This window comes from Poecile atricapillus, chromosome 3 (genome assembly GCF_030490865.1).
Source record: "Poecile atricapillus isolate bPoeAtr1 chromosome 3, bPoeAtr1.hap1, whole genome shotgun sequence".
NCBI classification, from domain to species: domain Eukaryota; kingdom Metazoa; phylum Chordata; class Aves; order Passeriformes; family Paridae; genus Poecile; species Poecile atricapillus.
In genome coordinates, this window is record NC_081251.1 from 23,507,513 (window position 1) to 23,516,494 (window position 8,982).

The following is an 8,982-nucleotide window of genomic DNA, read 5'->3' on the forward strand; positions in this document are numbered from 1 at the left end:
TGGAAATATTCAAGGTCAGGTTGGATGGAGCTTTGAGCAATGTGATCTAATTGAAGGTGTCCCTGCTCATTGCAGGGAATGTTGGAGTAGCTGACCTGTAAATGTCCCTTCTAACCCAAATCATTCTATGATTCTATGATTTGACAAGACTGCTAAAGGGCCTCTGAGGGCTGAAGTGTGGGAGGGAAGGCTGGGAGGAGCAGTTTTTGGTCTTCGGAATAGTCATCTAGTTATCTCCTCATGCAGAATGTAAAAGCTGGATTGAATCACATCATATTGCATTGGAATTAATTCCCTAGTCATAATTTCAGCATCCCACTTCAGCATAACGTAGTTATGTTCAGTTTACTCTTTATAACTCTGATGGTTAAAATTCTGGGAAAGCTGTGCTCTCTTTTGTGAAGTGGGAAAAAAAAGAAAGGAAAAAACAGAGAGAAGGTTTATGAGCTTCCCCAAGGAAAAGAGACAGAAAAATAGTTAATCCCGTCTCCTGTTTTACTACAAAGTGAAGTCATTAAGTATATTTTGAGGGTTCAGTCTTCAGTTTCCATTTCTTTAATTTGAACCTCAAAGTACAGGAGAAATAACTTCAGCCAGGCCAAATATAAAATGTGTGCTCAGTCCCAAAAAAAGTTCAATGTTTTCTTGGCTACTGTTCACAACTCTGTAACAAGCTATTCTGTTGGCAATTGTTAGGGCTGGATCAATAATTATCTTTGTCCTAATGTTTTGCTTAGATGGAAGCAGAATGAAGAGTCATTCTTGCCTCTTTAGTGAAGAAAACAGCAAACCAAACCAAAGGAAAAAACAAAATTTTATTTATCAGAAATATTTATTAAGCTGCTGATTACTATAATACTGCCAAGCATTATAATATTAAATACTCTGGAGGATCACTGGGATTTTGGTGACCTGTGACAGGGAGGAGGTTCTCTCTCTCTTTTCCATTTCAAAACCTCTTTCTGCATGGCTGGTCCCACCGAGAGTGCTTGTCACTGAGGGCAGTGGAAGTTTACTGATCCCAGAGGCAGCCCCAGTCCCTGCCACAATCACTATCTCCCCTATCCCCATGACAGGATTCCTCATCATCAGGAAAGCTGTACTCTGCCAATTTTTGCTGGTGCTTTCTGTCAGCAGGGAATGTGAACAAAGCTGGAAAAACAGAAAATAAATTGGTGAAAGCACCTAATAACTGTTTTCTACTAAAAAAAGGTTGCCTTGAATCTGTGCAGGGAGCTCACGTGTCCATTCTCCCTTTACTAAAGGTAGTATGAGTGATTGAGTAAGTAATCCTGCATCTGTCTTTGTGACTGCTGAGCTGTGAAAACCAAAATGTAGTTTAAATGCTCATAAGTTTGAAACTGTCCAGGATCTTAAGTTTCTCTGCCCAGCTTTCCAGAGATGTTCCCCTCATCCTGCCCACAGCACAGAACCCCAGGCCACTGCCCCCAGGATGCCACAGTGAGGCTGGTCTCCAGCTTCCCACAGCCCAGCCCTGCCCAGCCATGAGCTATGGGCTATGCTAAGCTGGACCCAGCCTTTGCCCATCCTCATCCCCAGGGATGTGGCCAATATCTGGGGCTGTCTGGTGTCCCTGGCTCCTCTGCTGCCAGCTGGGATGGTGAAACAGGCCTGGCTGCCCATCCCTGCCTGCGCTGATGAGGTCTTCAGTGACTCCGAAGGGAACTCATAACATTACCACACCTGCATTGCAGACAAATAAATGCAGATGTTGCAATCTGAAGCTCTCATTCCTGGAGGTCATTTCAAGAAAATGTCTGGTATGATGTTTCCTGGACAAAAAATCAGTTTGACTTTGACTAATGTGAAGTTTTTATTGGTGATAAGGAACTAGATATAACTCAGTACTACTTCATAAAAACCTGCAGTTTTCCTCTGGGTGAAATACCCAGACTTCTGAATCATTCAGCAAGATGAGTAACATGACCCTGTCAATCAGCTCGGTATCTTCTAAAAATCCATAAAGTTTTATTAAACTTTTGAAAGGCAATAGTTGCTCTCTAATTCTATCAGAGGCTTTGTTTCTCTGAAGTGACCAGTAAGAATATTGGAGCAGAAGGATCTCAGAGGTGCAGCTGAAGTAATAAATGGATAATGATGATTTTTGTAAGATCTCCCATGTTTTCTGACAAGTTCTTCATTAAGACTATAAGTTTTCTGTATTTCAGTTTCTACTGTCTATATTTCATTGTATGGAATTATATTAAAAAATAAAAATCTTATCTGGGAACCACAGTCTGTTCTTAAATGCATTGACTCTTGGGCAGAAGCAGACCTAACAAATATTTTAAAATCTGAATGATAAGAGTTTTGCTAGCATTTTATCAAGAATAAGAGAAGTCATTGATGATTTTCAGTCTGACATATCACCTTTTCCTTGTGTAGATAAAAAGCAATTGTACCACTATAACCAACTAGCAAGGTGTCATATTCCCAAACAGATACAAATCACAGCTTTTGCCCATGAATAAATGCTGCAGCACCATAATTAAGCGGAGCAAGAGGCAATGCCTTTACAGTCTGGTGAGCAGTGACTTGAGCTGATGTACAGCTTTCTGATTTCTTCTGAAGATGGAGCTGCAGCTAGTACTTGAACTGTCTCTGCCTGTGTTTCTTTTTTTTTTTTCCTCAATTGCCCTCTGCAGAAGGTTAATAGTAGGTTTATAATGCCAAAGTTTTGTAGCCAGTGAATCACCCTTTCAGATTTGTCATTTAGTGATGTGAAACCAGCTGCTATTTTAAGTGGCATACTTACACTCCCCCCCAACTCCACAGATGCTCTTCAGTTGTATGAAAAAATTGATCATTTTGTTTCTTCTGCAAGCCTTTAGAATGTCACTAATTTCTTATTTACAACAAATTTTTCATCTTGTGTAAGTAACACTGTAGAAGCATTACCGTTACCCTATATGCTCTGCCCTGTTATCACAGCTGGATAAGGAAAGAATGAATGATATCCAGCACAGAATTAAAATTCATAAGCATGGAACTTGTTGCATCCTGTCTATAAATAACCTGTAATGATGCTGTGAATTACTATACTTAAGTTATTTCCAGGTTAAAAATTCATTACTCCTGCTATGAAGAACAATTACAGACAGATTAGTAAAACCAAGCTGATTTTTCAATTATTATTTTCTTCTGACAGTCATGCTATTTGCGTTTTGTATTTCCCTAGATCTAGACAACTTTTATAAGGAAATGTCAGCCCGAAGCAGCTGCAGAGAGTCAGCAGCTGAGATTTGCATTGGTTTCCTCATGTCTTCTGGGGATTTTCTGCTCTCTGCTGCACACTATAAATATTAACAAAAAGGAACAAGATGAAGTTTTAGACATTTTGATCAACCTCAGGAGGAGTCACTGTCGACAGGATTTAACCAAAACCTTCTATTTCCAGACCAAAGAGGGAAATGGCTGTCACTACAGAATAGTGACATTTTTAAGCCTGCTTGCTCATCTATTTTCTACCCTATCATTATGATACTACATCATATATGCTCCTCTGATCTCCAGTTTCTCTCTGTTCACAGATCATTCTACATTCAGCTTTTGATAGGTCATTGCAACAGTGAAGAATATGCGCATAGTTCAACAGCTACAGTGTCAGTTTTATAAGTAATGGAAACAAAACTACTTTAAAATAACATCTGACTCCACCAAAAAAAAAAAAATTTATCATTTGATTACTTAAGTAAAACATGAAAATATCTTCCCCAAATTATAATTTAAAAATTATGGCTTTTAGTTAGCTTCTTCGTTTTTCAGAAAGATTATTATAACAGTTACTTAGCTTGAAATTACTCCCTACATGATGTGAGAGAAAGAAAAAATATGTAAGTGGAGAGATTCATGTACTGTGTTCCCTGTGTTGCCAATTCTTATCTTGTCTTTCAAACTATATATCAGTTGTAAGTAATTGAAGCCCATCAACTGACATATTTTAATGTATTTTTCAAAAGTCAATCTAGATTTCAAGAATCCATTGTTGATGTCCTCTATTCAGTAGGAGAGCTAGATAATGTACATTGTAGATAAAATTTGGCATACAACCTGAAGACCTTTGTGCTAATTCTAAATGCTTAACAATGCCAAATAACAGGAAAATTACCTTCTATCCTTTCCACATAAAATTAACTCTGATAAAAACTAGTTAAAATATAATCAGACTAGTATTAACTACTTTCCCCACTGCATAATTATATGTATATTTTAATTGTGACGGACACATCTTTGTGCTCAAAATAAAATGTTGTTTATACATAATAGCACAGGAATATAAATTACCCCATCTAAAGATCACTTGGTATAGAAAGAGTTAAGCTAGTCATTTCATGAAGGTAGAGATTTTCCAAAAAAAATCCTATATACTTTTTAAAAGTACATAGATTCACCAGATACATCAAAGAATTATTTGAACAAAACAAACAAGTATCTGATTTCTCTTTTAAACTGGCATAGATTAATTCAGTCCTTGAATTTTTGTCACTGGTATTGATGAAGGATAGATATCAAAAAGTCTTGGATCAATCAATGGATTGATTCTTCATTTTATAATCAGCATTTATACTGTTTTTTCATCATTTCTTCAGCTTTCCAAATTGGATTATTAAGGAAGTATTATTAAAACATACCTTTGGAGAAAGTCCTTACCTGTATGTACTTTTTTCTTTTGCTTTCCATCCTCAAAGTATTGAGGCAGATTATATAGCCAAGAATAAACTTTTCTGAACCTTAACAATTTTTTGTCTGGATTTGACTCAAAGTTAGGATTGATTTTTATTTCATGGAAATAAGTTAATTCCTCTCAATATACCATATCTGGCAATGTAATACACATCCTAATGGAGACACATATGTTAAAAATATTGAAGTTCAAATTAGTAATTGCTATACGTAAATAGTTGCTGTGGGGAAGAGGAGGGAATATTACATGTCAGATTCCAGAATTAGCTGAGAAACAGCGTGAAGAATATGTGGCTGATCTCTAATGATTTATTAATATTCTGTATTGTCTATTTGTGGCCGTATCATCTTGCCAAAATGTTTACTATATGCATATGTTGATTTACTTTTATAAGAGAGTAGTTAGAAAACTGCCAAGAAGGGAAAATAAAGATTCTCAATAAGCATCCTGCTGGTAAACATTTCAAAAGCACTATGAAACAATATCTGAATTATGAAGCTATTCCAGGGACCAGTCAGGTCATTTCTTTTGCTAACACTAAGAGCAGTAAGATCAGAGGAACAGTAACATAGTAAAGCAGTCATTTTAGAAAGAAGGTGCAGGCTTTATTATGCAAGATTAAACTTTGAGCTTCTGACAGTGATAAAGAGGCAAAATCTATAGACAAAAACCTTCTACTAAGCATTTTAGCTCCAGTGAGGATGCAACTGACCATAATTAGCTTCTCCATGGTTAAATTAACAATGTGAAAAGTGCAGAATACTGACCTTATTTGGTACAGAGTCTGAAGAAAAAATATCACTTCTAAATTCCCCTTTACAAATCAAAATCATCTTTAAACAAAGGTAAAACCATCAGTACATATAGACAATGGTTTTTGCAAAGCATTTTGTTTTGTCTAACTTAAGTGATCACTAAGATTGATGACCAGTAAAAACAAATTGCACTGCAATATCAAAGGACTCATATTTTTACTAGATTTGCATTACTGGGTTTTTTTTTCCCCTTCCTGCTGTTTTTTATTATACTCTGCAAAGCTTATGAAGGGAAACTGTTTTTAAAATGTTTTTCTATGATGAAACTTCTCCCTTCATGAAGCAGATTTCCAAACAAAACTACTGCCCTCAAACTTTGATACAATGGAAATGAATTTTGAGTTAGCTTTCATAAATTTTCTCTCAACAGACAGAAGTTCTAAGAAGTTTGGGCCACAGTTAAACTACAGGGATAGGAGTCTCTCAAAATCCTGTAATTAGCAGCCGCAGGATCTTTGTAAACAGGTAATGTCAAAGGAATCAGACGCAAGCTAGCATGAAATAGTAAAAACAAGTGGCTTCAGCAGCAAGTAATCAGCATCACAATAGGGAATATTCAGGAAACAAAGAGAATTAATTTTGAAAGCTTCAGTCCTTCAGACTGAAAAAACAAGCCACACACTTCTGCATAGCCTTCACTTTACTTGTGAGAGTAGGAGCAAGTTGACTAGAAAGTGCAGAAAGTTAAAGAAAACTTGCAAACAATCCCAGTTGCTGCGCTGATGTTCCAGTGGCAACAAGATGAGGGAAGGATGCAAATTCTTGGAATAAAACCATGCACAGTTAGCACAGATACACTTCAAATCAGGAGTTTCTACTAAGTGCATGGGGACAGAAAAGCAGGATCAGAACATAGTACAGTCAAAACAAAGAAAATTAAAAGGCCTAATGCTCTACAGTGACTTTCTGAAGTGCTGTGTAGCAGTCTCAGGAGGTAGGAACAACCCTTTATAAAAAAAGAACAGAAAGACAAAAAGAGTTCTAAACCCAAAATATTGCTCAGTAAGGAAGTTGTTCTGGCCAGAGAGCAGAAATCAAAGCTCTGTGAAGGCAACCAACACAAAGTAACAGATAGGTCATGAGGTGTCAAAATATGTACATTAATTAAATACTTCGTAAGCTTGAGAGGAAACTGGGTACAGAAAATATATCTCCAATAAAACCTTTGGGATTGCAGAGGAGACTGAAGCATTTTGATCTCTGTAAAAATTAGGGATGCTGATGCCACAAGCGAACAAATAGGAAACTCACCCTGATGGCACCTTCATGAGAGTAGAGTCTCAGCACTGAGAATCAGAAGGACTTTGCAAAAGCAGAACTGTCTGAAAGCATATGAATAAGGTAATTTAAAACTCAAAGGGATATACGTGACTGAGCAAAGCATACCTAAAAGGTTTAGCTGAGTCTGTCATGCAGTATTTCAGCAGCTTTCTATACTGCATATTGCACTGACCTGCATTAACTTTGCTTTTCACTTCTGTCCTGAATGAGTTCTCACAAGGAAACAAGACACACATACAGAACAAGCAGTTGCTGCTATAGGAAAAAAATGAGCAAGGTCACTACATACTGTGTAGAAAGACGCATTAATGGCATCTCAGTATCTTCCAAGAACAAACCCATTTATGTATGCCATCAGAGTAAATTCTCAGCAATTTACAGCACTACAGCAAAATTTATCAATATGCAATGTATTTCACTTTGAGCAAAATTTTAGTACTGTTTTTGACAGTACCTTGGAGGTATGCTTTGGCAAATGGTAGCTTACTAAAAGTAGCCTAAAACCATAAAAAACCGGATAAGCACACTTGTTTAATTTTCTTTTCAAAAGATTGAAGTATGAAATGGAAAAACATATATCATGTTTTACCTAAGCAACAATATCCTTTTGTGGATGACAAAACATATGGAAGACGTTTCTTAAAATCAAGTTGCCTGCAGTCAAATACACAGAAAATGAACTGTCTGCAGCTTTGTCACAAAGGGAATAACTTCCATTAGGTCAGATTAATGTGATGCCCCTGTTGACTTACAGGTTATAATTTAACATAGCTCCTATTTCTCTAACTGATTTCAGGATCTTGCACATAGCAAAAGGAAGTGTGAGGACATTGACTAGAGCACACAGCAAGTTCTTCCAGGGATAACTTCTTTTAGTAATACTGAATAGAATCCAAGTAGAGTATGTGTTCAGGGTAGATTGATCCCTATCTTACAGTGCATATAAAAATATATATCTATAATGCATATTAAAAATATGCATTGTATTAACTTTAAACAATACACTAACACTTTTGAAATCAATGGACTTATCAGTGTACCTAATGACTTTACTGTTTGGGACACAGAGTAGCCTTTTTCCCAATAGTTCAAATGTTCTTGTACTATTATTGTTGCCAAAGGCAACATATATGCAGGTACATAAACTGCTCCTGCCAGAGGACATGCTTTGTGTTTGGCTTTAGCCTACCTCTGGTATGGTTTGCTGTATGGGTTACTCATGCTACAAATTTCTTTAAGCAGGCATGAGAAGTGTTGTACAAATCAACTTCCTCATGTTCCATCTTCTTTTATCCTAATGCCCAGAGGAATCCTACTGGTTTTCAATAGATATGGACAAGGATGCCCCAGGATATTCTGTTTCTGCCAGGAAGGCTTGTGAAGATTTTGCATGGGCACTGACAAGCAAGTGAAGGAGACCAGGCCTTTGCTGCAGTTCAAGACATACAAGTATGACTTACTCTTCTCTGACAATTACTGATTCATGCACTAATAATTACACTTCATGAGCTGGCCTGCACCAACATGCTGTGTTCCCATCTTCCTTTTTTCCTGTTCCCTACTCCCAGAGGTTTACCTGGGTTTTCTCACTGTCTATATATGATATCTGTATCATATTATACTATATTCTCATGTTATATCTATGATATCTGGAATTCTTCTCCCAGAGCCCCAAGATACCTGTCTAGTTCTGAGGCATTGGAAATGCAGATGGGCAAATATCTCTCCACGTGTCTCCCAGGCTGGAGAGTCAGGGCTTCAGAAGAAGACATCCTTGAACCTGGATCCACACAGAATCCAGGTTCAAGGATCTGGGTAAAGAGGCTCTTCTGTTTAGGGCTCTGGCTTCAGTAATTCCTATAAATAATACATAAGGTGACACCACAATCAATTAAAAACATAAACCAAACAAGAAACACCCCACCCCCTGCAAATCTCTTTGAAAGAATAATGTCAGGTATCTATTGACAAGGTACTGTAGTTGAGAACTGAAACAGAGAAAACAACTTGTTATTTTCTGGAGCACTGAAAAAGGACACCAGGGAGAACTGTGCTTTAGGGAGACACCGACGTGCTCGGGAAGGACTTCAGGGGGCTGCCACCAATGGCTCAGGCACTCCCTGTGCACGCAATTAGAGACAGCCTCTGATGTGTGATTCCCTTCCAGAAACCACAATGGTC

The 8,982-nt window shown here is 37.4% G+C and overlaps 1 long non-coding RNA gene across 1 annotated transcript; it reads right to left on the reverse strand.

Annotated features, from left to right (window-relative positions):
• Positions 1 to 866: 866 nt before the first annotated feature.
• On the reverse strand, positions 867 to 8,557 carry LOC131576898 (uncharacterized). The gene is made up of 3 exons (XR_009277097.1): positions 8,482 to 8,557; positions 6,772 to 6,842; positions 867 to 1,152 (listed from the first exon to the last, which is right to left on the reverse strand). It is a non-coding gene; the product is annotated as an uncharacterized LOC131576898 (long non-coding RNA).
• Positions 8,558 to 8,982: the final 425 nt, after the last annotated feature.